Source organism: Lacerta agilis, chromosome 12, assembly GCF_009819535.1.
Source record: "Lacerta agilis isolate rLacAgi1 chromosome 12, rLacAgi1.pri, whole genome shotgun sequence".
Classification (NCBI taxonomy): Eukaryota; Metazoa; Chordata; class Lepidosauria; order Squamata; family Lacertidae; genus Lacerta; species Lacerta agilis.
In genome coordinates this window covers 32,424,891-32,437,010 of record NC_046323.1, presented here as the reverse complement: position 1 = coordinate 32,437,010, position 12,120 = coordinate 32,424,891, and positions in this window count along the sequence as shown.

The window sequence follows — 12,120 nt, the reverse complement described above, 5'->3', positions numbered from 1 at the left end:
AGTCTTGGATGGCTGCCATAACAAGTTCCCATATGCAGACAGACCTTTTCTTTGTGGTCAACTTCAGGTGGAAGACACCACTCTTTATCTGTTAGCCTGCTCCTTATATAGAGACCCAAAAGATCACTTTCTGAAATATTTGTTCAAGCAGAACAATGGTTTAGTTTCTTTGAGTGACAATAATAGTTTTGTAACACAAAGAGTGGCTTTCTATGCACTGGCTACCAAAACAAAAAAACAAACAAACAAAACAAACAAGTTAGATAAAATTGCTTTAAGTTGTTTTGGTGATTCAGAGGTTTAATCTGAAATCAAGCTAGATTTAGGCTCTGGTATCTTCTCTCTCTTACATCATGTGTGTCAGTTTATATGATGGCTGTTTGCTCTGCATTATTTTACTAACATTATTGCTACAAGTTTGTCATGACCTTCAGCTATAACAACATACTTATGAACTATGAAATCCAGCTGCGTCATAGAGATCTTCTGATGGGGCACTTTGGGTGGTACCCCATGTCCCTGAATTTCAGCTGGGCTTTACCAGGGACTGATCATTTTGTGCGGCAAACCCTGCCTTCTGCAAGTCCTTGCCAATAGAAGTCTTAAAGGGAGCAGAAATGGCTTCTGCTGCACTATTCCATGCACACACCCTGATACCTATTTTGGATTGCTGCTGCCTTGTGCTCAAAATGTTTATTAGTTGTTTATTTTGTAAAGTAGCAACATCTTCAACCCAGGATGATTTACCTTCAGATAAATATGTCATCTGACGTAGCAAGTAAATGCCCCCTGTTGTTTCTCTCCCGGGTATTCTAGATTAAAGAGCGAGAGATCTCTTCCGCATAAGATGGAAAACAAAATGGACAGTTCCTTTCATCTCAGTTACCATGGTAGTCTTGCATCAGTGCTCTCCCAGCCCAGTGTTTTAAATCTTCACCATCACCAGTATCATTAAGTTTGATTTGATCTGATTTGAGCAAATGTCAGAAACATAGCCATCATCTGGAAGCAAGGAGAGATGTGAGCAAGAGGTCTAATTCCAGGCTGGTTGGCCTGGGGGGGGGGGGAGGAGAGAGAGAGAGAGAGAGAGAGAGAGAGAGAGAGAGAGAGAGAGATTATTATTGCCTGTCCTTCACCAGCGGATGCCACATCAGGTTACAATACTGTAATTCAAAATTCAAAACAGTTAACGTATGCATGTATGTATTAAATTTATATCCCACCCTTTCATCCAAAGGAGCCCCAAGGAAAGAAGCCCATGTCTTTGCAACATGCTATTGAAGCAATAATAGTGCATTAATGGTGGATTTATACTGGGCTGCCCACATACCATTCTGATTTATTGGTTGTTCTTCAGTGTTTCTCCAATATTACTACATTATAGCCATCTGGAACACCACTGTTGTGCTCTAGCGCAGCAAAAATGTGATCACTCCACCCACACATGCAGGAAACATTGGTGGTGTGGAAAGTTGTCGAATTTTTGCAGGACGTCTCAGGGTGTGCAGTGACTGCAAACAAAGCTGTATGTCTGTCTGGAAACTTTTCCAGGTGTGAACTGTATTGAAAGTGAGATTATGTATAACCATCCCAATAGCATCATGAACAAAATATAATCATGAACGCACAATAAAAAGGACATCTGTAGGGTTCCTAAATCAGACAACCTGTTCCGTCTCATGGGCTGCTGAAGTGAGGTGTGTGTCATGGGTGACTGGTGATATAGGATTCATCTCTTTACTTTGGATTGATTCACTTTTTTTCTTTTTTTGCTTTTGAGTTCAGCTTTGCCCTAGCAAATTCTTGTTATTCACCTTAACTTACTCTATTCCTTAACCTCTCTAATCTTGGTTTCTGTTGCTGTCAGCACAAAGGAAGAAGGTGCTCACCTTTATCTGGGTGTTTCTCCAGCAGGATTAAGCTCAGGCAATATATGCTTTGATATGGATGGAGTGAGTGGAAGAGCAAGAGAAATGAGTTTTGGAAACAAGAAAGGAATGTTTTTGTAGTTCAAAGATAGTCGTCTTGGAGCTGGGGAACACTCACTCAAAAACGAAAGAAATTTAAACACAAACTATTGTTTAAAATGCTGGGAAAGAATCCTAATAGTATGTCTAGTTTATAGCCTCCAATGTAGGCTATAAACTAGGCATACAAATGTTCTTCTCAAGTTCTTGATGAGAATTTAAGGCACAAATGGAAGACTGTGTGCCCATAGGCTGCAGAAGGGATGTCTAGAACTGTTCCTCACTTGACTCTTGGACAGCCTTTTCAATGTCTATAGCTGTGTTCATGGATCCTTTGGAAAGGATGCCTATAGCTAAACATTTATATGACTTTGCAGTGTACAGGAGAAGGGGCTGCTTTCTTTGCAACATACCTGGTGTTGGCTCAGCCATTGCCTCTGCTGCATATTCCAGGTGGGCTAGCTATGTCCCTCTCTTTTTCTCGGTGCTATGTGAATGAACAGATTCCATATGACTGGAAGAGGGTTCCTACTATCACAAGTAAGGCATATTCACACCAGACATGTCAAGTAGTTTAACAGTAATTTGCTTGGCTAGAAGAACCATCGGAACTGGACGTGGTGTCCTCACTGCTACTGATGCCATCTATCTTAATACCTTAGCAATGTCCCCCAGGTGGTTCTGAAGCAGAGTTTGGTCAACTGTGGCCTTTCAGATGTTAGATTCTAGCTGCATCATGCCCAGTGGTTGGAGATGATGGAAGCTGGAGTCCAGCAACATACCGGTATGAAAGGCCACAGATTCCCCACCTCTGGTGATACAGTGCAGTACCCCAAATGCATTGTGGAGAGAGTTAAAATGGTGGGCACAAGTCACAGCTGCCAATGCTCCAATGGTGAGAGAGTGCTGCTGGGCCTGAGCATCTGTGATCAGCAGCAGACTAGGCAGTGGGCTCTCCAGGGTTGATGACCCGACAGCCCACCTCCTGACGCCAGGGATCTATAAAGGCATTCCTGGCGCTATTATCAAACTACACTTCCTAAGATGCTTTGGAGGAAACCATTATAGTTACTGATATTATTATTATTATTATTATTATTATTATTATTATTATTATTATTAATATACTGCCCTATACGCGGGGGTCTCAGGGTGGTTCACAGAATAAAATCAAGATACAAATACACAAAATACCTAATAAAAATAAAAACAACCCAATAGCTGACACCACCCACAAAAAAGCACATTTTAAAAGGGCACAGGGTGTAAATCAGATCAACCAAAGGCCTGGTTAAAATGGATGTAAATAAATGTATAGAGTATATAATTAGACAGTGCCTTCGGGGTACAAAATCTAGGCTTTAGTTTGCTTTCTGTTAACGTTTTCAGTTACCCCATGATTACAAAAGTACCCAAAGCGTTTTGCAACCTGAATAAATGTTTATGATTTATTATTTCCTTCATCCAAAATGTAGATTTTGGGGTAGCAGACATTAAAAAAAGTCAAATATCAATACAATATTGAAACAGAGGATTTTTTAAATAAAAAAATTCAAAACACAATAAAATCTGAGAAATAAACCAGAAAGTATGTCTGTTATTTCAAGAGAAGGAAAGTATCTCAGGAAAAGTGAGGGAGAAGTACAGGGCATTGTAGCCTAGGATAAATGGGTGGGCCATGTGGCTTGTTCAGTATAGTTAATTTTTGTGAAGTTGTCTGGGCACGTGCAACCATATAGCCACTGTTTGCCCTCTGCAGAATCCAAAGAACTTTGGAGTTTGATTCAGGACGGCTGTGCATTTCACAATGTAGCCTGCCTCAATTAAAACCCCAATCAGCCCACAACTCTTGAAATTAATGCCTCCTCTTTACTATTACTTGTAAACTCTGAACTAACTACAGACTTGCTACTGGTTGCTGTACTTTTAAAATTACTTGTTAACCTCCTGATGGTGCTTCTGAGGACAAGCTATTATGTCAGCAGATAAAACTTAGATCAAATGACAAGGCTGCTTTATTCTCTCCTTTCAAAGGGGAAAATCGCCGCATGCTTCCTTTAATAAAAGAACAAGCCTCTCCAGTGGCTTGGAAGATAATATGGGAGGTCATCATATCCATAGAGTTCATGGTGCCCCCTGACCTCCTGTGCTGTAATTTAGCAATTGGCTTGTTATCTAGGGGAACATGTTCGAGTACTGTGCTCTATCCAGCATTATTGTGCTTCTCTTAAAGCTCAGGAGGGTGTTTTAAAGCTAATGACCAGGGCAGTTTCTATGTACTTTTCTGTAATGGAGTTGGGAAATTATTATTTTTCTTTCACAGTATTGTGGGCAAAAGCAGGGGGGGTGGGGGAGTTTGAAGGCAGAATGCTGGCATGGTGGATGTAAAGCCTCTTCTTCAGATACGTGTTACAGTGCAGTCCTATATATGGCTACTCAGAAGAAAATCCCATTGTGCCTGATGCCCAGTTACATGGGTGCCAGCCCCATGGTGTTCAGTGGGTAGATATGTACAGGCCAGAGCTTTTAGTTTCTTCACAATGAAGTTGAGTTTAATAACTGAACTGCAGGGACCTCGTAGTGCCAAATGCTGCACTTGGAAAGAAGTGGAAGATTCACCTGATTTAGGAAGATCACCTGGTTCCCTATATGCCCAGCCGATAACTGCATCCTGCAGGTACCATCTTATCAGGAGGCCCATTCCACACAATTTCAGAACCAGGCCTTAAGTGATTACGAGACCCAGTTTGGTGTAGTGGTTAGGAGCGGCAGACTCGTAATCTGGGGAACCGGGTTCGTGTCTGCACTCCTCCACATGCAGCTGCTGGGTGACCTTGGGCTAGTCACACTTCTCTGAAGTCTCTCAGCCCCACTCACCTCACAGAGTGTTTGTTGTGGGGGAGGAAGGGAAAGGAGATTGTTAGCCGCTTTGAGACTCCTTCGGGTAGTGAAAAGCGGGATATCAAATCCAAACTCCTCCTCCTCCTCCTCTACCTTTAGTGACCACCAAGTCCTATCAGCAGCAATTCAGCAGCCGATGAGTTCAGTAAACCCACACCTAAAAACCACATAACCCATTATACGAATGCCTGGTCGGTATAAAAAACATACCTACAGCCTCCTAAAACAACAACAACAACAACAACAACAACAACAACAACAACAACAACAACCAGACTCCTTGGCCATCTCCCCTCCATCTTCTACAGCCCAGGCACACATTGTCCCAAGCAAATGGCTGAAACTTCAAAGTGCAGTACTTAATAAATCCCAGTTGAACTATTCAGTAATTGTAGAGCAATTTCAATTAGAGCTAGGCAGAAGTTTTCTGCTGTTTCCCCCTCTTCCCTCTCAGAAACAATGGAAAGTAGCAGTGGTGGAGGAAAAGTAGAAGTGAAAATAATAATATATATTTTTTCAGGGAGTAGAAGAATTTCCAGACATTTTCTTACTCTGAAGTGGGGGCTTACCATGATACACAATGGTGGCAGCAGTTAGATCACTGGTCTTCAGCTGGTGGGTTGGGACCCACTAGTGGGTCATAGCCTGACCCAAGGTGGGTTGCAGCAGGAGCACTATCACCACGCAAATACATGGCAAAAGATTAAGAAATAGGTTCCCAAAGGCATGTTTGGGTTAAAAGTGGATCCTGGGTCTGAAAAGAATGAAAATACCCACATTAGAGTTGGCACTATCCAGCTCTCACTAATTTTTATTTGTGAGCTTTGAACAGTATGTTTTTAAGCAAGAAGGTGTTAGTCATCACTTTACAATGCCCCATCAGACTATGCTTCAAAGCTGAATGAGGATTCAAACTTGGGTCTCTCTCCAGTCCATGTCTAATATTTTTCAAAGATCTCATTGTAGAGTTAAATAAATGCAATACACTTTTATTTGTATAGCTAGGGTTCAGCTGCAATGCTTTGTTGAAAAGTTCAGGGGGGGCGTTTCACAATGACTGCTAAAATTATGGTGATATGCATGAAAAAGTACGCAGTGTAAATTGAAATTCGACAAGTGTAAATAATGACTATAGTTTTAATCTAAGTATACAAAGAACTGCTACAGAGTCTGAAATCAAACCAGCAATATTTATTTATACCGATGGTTATCTTATTAATGCAGGCACTTGAATGTTACGGTAAATTTCAGTGTTAGGATAGGACTGTTAACTATAGACCAATATCTGATGCCTATTGAATTGGACAAAATTGCTGCTAAAACCTAGTTTTATTAAGCAACTATCAGTATGGGAATGTGTGTGTATGTATTTGAAGTGGAAGACAACTTATTCTTACTAATTGTGAATTGACAGTCAAAGCTGCCTTGGATTCTGAAAGAAGGCAGTATGTGTGTGTATTTGTTTTTCAAAAAATCTGGAGTTCAAAAACCCCATACTCTCCCGCTCATGGCACATTTTGGATCCTACTATCGGAGAGAGAGAGAGAGAGAGAGAGAGAGAGAGAGAGAGAGAGAGCCCTGCATACCTGTCGGAATACGTTTCACGGATCTGCCATAGGATCCACATTTATTCATTTGTTTAATGAGGTTTTCGGGATCTACTTTTGGTATAACTACGCGCAAAAGCGAAAGCGAAAGCAAGAATGAATAGTTTGGTTCACCAATGAGATTAATCCGCCTTTATTTTGTAGTTCCGGTCATGTTCAAAGTTATTAATGAGCGTTAAACTTGCTTCCCGCCTTTTTGGAGGGCAGCAACAGTGATTTTATTGGTTGAGGCATTGATCATGATGTCACGTTGGTTCCTAAATAAAAGGCTGAGGCTCCCCGCTTGGGCAGTTAGTTCAGTTAAGGTCATTTTTATTCACGTTCTTATCGTTTTGCTTTAGTTGGGTTTTAGTTGAAGTCAAGTTTAGTTTAAGGGTATTGGGAGCGGGCTGGATGGGTTGGATGGGTTTTTCCTTTAGTTAGAGTTAGATCGCGGAAGATCCTTCAGTTTAGCTTTAGTTAGGTTTCTTTTAGGTTTAGCCTAGGGCTAGGCTTGCGGAAGATATTTCGGTTTTAGTATTATTTAGTTAGCCTCGCGGAAGATTGGGCGCGCAGGGACTTTGAGCTTAGGAGAACTTAGCTTAGGGGACGAGCCAACGCGGGTTCTGCCGAAGCCACTAAAGATATAACCGGTGTCTGTCTTTCTTTGGGGTAAAAGGGGAGTAAAAGGTTTAAAGTAAAATTTTTAATTTCCTTGAGTTGATCTACCTATTCAGATTCAGGGTATCCTTTATTTCTCGAGGCAATATTTTATTCAGAAGGCAATTAAGAACTCATGCACCTTCGGAGTCATCACCCGGCTTACTCAGCTTCCTTCGGATTGTGAGACTTGGCCGGCGCCCGTGCTCACAAGCACGCGGAACGCTGGCCGCTTTCCCCGCTACTGGTACCTCGTGCATGAGCAGTCCAAGTTTGTGCACGAGGAGCTCCAGCACCCAAACCCTGACACATACCAAAGTTCCATCTAGTTTATACTTGTTGCTTATATGTTTCTCAGATTCTGTTAATCAAGGCAGTTTCCATCCCATCTATTATTATAGAGCCATTCTCGGGTTAGTTTCACAGATTGATTATGCCCTCATTGACTTCTTTACAGCTTTCCCATAATTTGGGCAATGTTTTTATTTTTTTTAAAAAAAGATAATGTTTTCTATCAGTTATGACTGACTACACGGGAGCCAAACAATCCTGAGCTGTTGCAAATCAAAATTATCATATGCAGCCAGAAAGATTGAGATTTGGCAGGGGATTGTTAAACAGTTATGAGAAGAACATCTAATGGTTCTGGGTATACAGCTTGTGTTTAGATGGATGAATGAGTGATTGAAAATGCTTTCCAAAATGGGAGTAATTTGCAATATTCCCTGTGCTATTGACCTTTGTATCTTATGAACTGAGGTCAGGCTGAACTACCAGATGCAATGTAGTATATGCTGTGATTTGAGCCTGCTGTAAATTTTCCTGCCTCAGGGTGATATTGTGCAGCTTAATGAAATAATGATTGAATTATTGGGTGGCGTGCGTGGAGGGGAAGATTTATATCTTTTAATAATGTATGTTATTTAAGACAGAAAATTAACACCACACAGCGAGTTCTAAAAACAAACAAACGTGATGTGTAATTGTAGATAGAGAGAATCAACTGGTTATGAATGAATAGTGCAGTGGTGATTGCTGAACATATTATTCAAATTATGGCATTGAATTCACACTGACAAGCACCCTGTTGTCCCCCAAAACACAGAAACAGAAAAGAAAATTCTATTGCCAGATTCGAGTTTCAAGGAATGGCTAGCCTGCCATTGCACACATTGTCTCAAGTAATGTTCAGTATCAAGCGAGCCTGTCGTGCTTTTGTCCTACTTTAAATAACAGCTTTTCTAGATTGGTTTGCTTTGTTTCACATAGACCAGTGGATTTCCCAGGCATACTCAACCCAATGACGACATGCGTTTGGAAGTTTATATCTTTATTGGCAAAGCTCTCAGTCACATCAGCTCCTAATGTGCAAGGGTTATATACACCACCCCCTGCTAATTAGCTGTGTAGGCAATCTTCCTTCACAGTCTTGTGCTTTGACAGTGGGAGCAACAATATGACCCTTTCAGTTTACTTAAACCCCATTGTCTGACATGGTGGTGCCTGCAAGCACCCTACAACTCCCCCCTGAATGGCAGTTTCAGCTGCTCTCATAGCTTTAAGTCCCACCTTGTGCGTGGAGACAGTGGAGAGGAGGATGGGGGAGATTCTAAAGCCACAACTCTCTCTGGGAGCATCATTGTCTCTTCTGCCTCTGAGACTCCTTGCCACTCTTCTCCCGCCTCCTTTCTCTTGTCTCTGACTGCCTGGTCTCTTCCCCTTGACTCCCTTCTTCCACCACTCTGACACCTGCCTCACGGGTGGCGCAGAATCCCACAAGTCACCGGCCCCTTCCCCTGAGTCATCATCCTGCTCCCCTGCCTCTGCCTACATATTCTCCCACTCCTTGGACTCCTTATTGTCTCTGCCATTGATGCCATCTGTGCCAGGGGTAGGAAGGCTGGGGCCCTGCAGATTCCAACTGCCATTATCCCCAGCCAGTATGGCCAATGGTCAGGGTTGATGGACCATAGGTTCCCCTTCCCTGATTTATTTGATCCCTGCAAAATCTGGATGTGTTTCTGTCAAGACCAGTTTATAGCTTCATTCTTACTTTCTCATCAAGGAAAATAACGGCTCCCATGCATCTTGGAATGGGATTAAATCTTGAGTTGTTCGACAAAACAAGTGAGAAGCTACTGTAGCAATCCCCCCTGCTGCAAAAAGTCCATTCTGCACATGTTTTCTTGCAAGCTGCAAGGCACTGTTGCTAAGCGGCTATTCTGCTGCGTTTCCTGAAATCATATATTTTCAGGCAATGACTTTACTAATTACCTTTTGGTTTCTAAATTATGAGTTGCTAATTAGAGGAGGCAGTGGCACCAGCCTGGAAGCCTGGGCACAGGTTCAAGGTTTAGATTATTGTTTGACACATCAAGCCATCCCATTAGCAGCTGTCGGCACCAACACGATCTGGTGATTATTTGTTGCAACACAAGTTGTGTATAAGGAGCTGACAGGAAGGAGGACATTTAAGGTCAACCAGGTCCTTATATCTAGTCTGCAAATTGTGGTTGCACCATGACATTCATAGGACATACCTTGTTCAATTCTAATAATAATAGTAATATGTTTGGAGAAATTAGCACTAAAATGCTTTTGAATGATCATGAGGACTTTTTAAAATAAACAAATTGCAAAGTGATGCCGAGAGCTGAACTTGAGTTTTGAAAAACTAGAAACTGAAATTGACAGATTCTTCCAACTCTAATTTCTAATAGCATGGAAATACCAGGTCCACCTATGTGGGTGGCTCTTTCGAATGGGAGAAAGCAAGCTCTAAATACAGGCTGCAACCTTTTTACCTAGGGGTTCCGTTCCTGCCCCCCATCTTTGGAGTATGCATAAGCCTACTTCTCCCTGTTATGCTCCCGTTCCTCCTGCCTCGCCCCTGTTCCACCCCGTTCCACTCCACATTCTGCCCTATTCCAGATCCAAAAGGACCTGTGCATCGACGGTCAAACATTGTTTGGACACGTGCAAAATGTTTGCCGCCTGTAGTGCGATTTCAAGTAGCCTCCACTCAGAGGCTATTTGTATGAAGCCACCTTGAAGACCTGTCCTTGGCCATACATTTATTTTATAGACATGCCTACATGGTCAAGGATATAGCATGTGTCGGGAGGAGTTTACGCTCCCTCTTGCTTATGTGGCTGACCTTTTTTATGTGTAAGTTGAGACGTGAATAACTGGCCTCAAATTGCACAGTGAATCATACTGCTTATGATTTCCTGCCACTTTCTGTTTGGTCACTTTTGTGTATTCCTACAGAACCTCCCTGCCTCTTGTATAACAACGGCAACTTAACATTATGTTAGATTACTGCAAACCTAATTTATTTCCTGTCATTTCTTATCCATCTTCAAAGGTTTAACATCTCATTCTCATCACATTCAATGCAGAAAACCTATATCTGTCTGTAATGCAATTATGGTTGTGTTATCACTCCCCACAGTAAATGTCACTAGGAATCTTCTTCTGCTCTGTGTATGATTTCATTTCTTCCTTGATTGGCATTCTGCAGTAGCGTATGTGTCAGGAATCTCTGCATTCATTTCCATATGCCTGGGCACATTTTCCTTCCACTCCACCCACTTAGCAAGAAAATTAAACAGCAGCAAAGTTGTTAATTGCACAGTAATTGGGATGTAAACCTCTTTGGCTAAAGCCTTAGGTGGGATTAAATGGGAAATTATTATCTTGCACTGGATGTGATATAAATGACATGTTTTCTGCACCAATAAGTCATAGCTATCCCCAAACATACTTACCCTGATCCTGGCATCTGCAACGGAAGCTTAAGGTGGTGTGCTTATTTAGTCTATAACTGTGGATCCAGTTCTAATGGCAAGCAGTTAGCTGCATGAAACCATTAATGTCATGGAGGAGATATATGGAAAGGAGTATGCATTCATTTTGGAGTTAATACAAACATCATTTTATTTGCATGTTGCCTTTCCATAGTTGAGGCTTGCAACATGTAAAAATGCCACTTTTTCTTTCTTCTCAAATTCTGAGCCCAAGACTATTCGCTGCCTGAGGCAGAACCACAAATCCCTGCCCTCCAGCCCAAACCAACAGCACTGTACAAATAATTTCATTTCATTTTTTATTTGTATGCCACCTTTCCACAGTTAAAAACAGTGCTCAAGGTGGCTTACAACGTGACAAGATTTACACAATTACAGAAGTCACAAACAATAAATAAACCACATAAAAAATACACAGCCAAATGGAAAACAATTTCCACACAAATCAAAATCTAAAACTAAGAATACAGCATTAATATAACAGTTTAAAATGACATAGGTAAAAAAAAATAGCAGCAAAAAAAACCCAAAAACAAAATGGAGCCGTCTCTGCCCAGCAGCAGCAGCGGCAGCAGCAGTCCTTTATAGAGCCCATCAGGCCCCACCCTAGGCCAGGTGGTGAGTGGTAGGACTGGGGCCCTCAGGCGCTGAGCAGGGGAGCTCCCCCCCCCATTATTTTGGTATCCAAGGCAGAAAATCACACAAGTGTCCTTCCCTGGGAATAAAAGCAGCACCGTAATAAATTAAACAATTTAACAGGTTGCTAGCTGTCTCTTTCATGACACCCAGAATGTCATGCCTAAGGTAATGTCTACCTCTGTCTAATGATAGGGTCATCCCTGTCTAAGGAACTCGTGTTTTCCCATTGTTTCAATCTCTTTTTGTTAGACTGAGGTTTAGCTAGTTTGAGGACTCTTGAAGGCCTGAAGGTGGCATAGAGACCTTTTCTGCATGGTGCAGTATCTTCCTTTGGTCGGGGAAGTTATAATTCTTCGTTGAATTTTCATGGCAGATAACATAAAGCTAAACATTGACATTTTGTGTGGGGATAGCCGATGCCTTTTGGGCACCAGCTATGGGGCCAGCCTGCGGATGGGACGGCCGATAATTCTGAAGCCCTGCTCCCACCGCGCCGTGAAAAAAGGGTCAACTAGCTGGAATCTGAAGGTTTGAGCTTGTGAGTTCGGATGATGGATG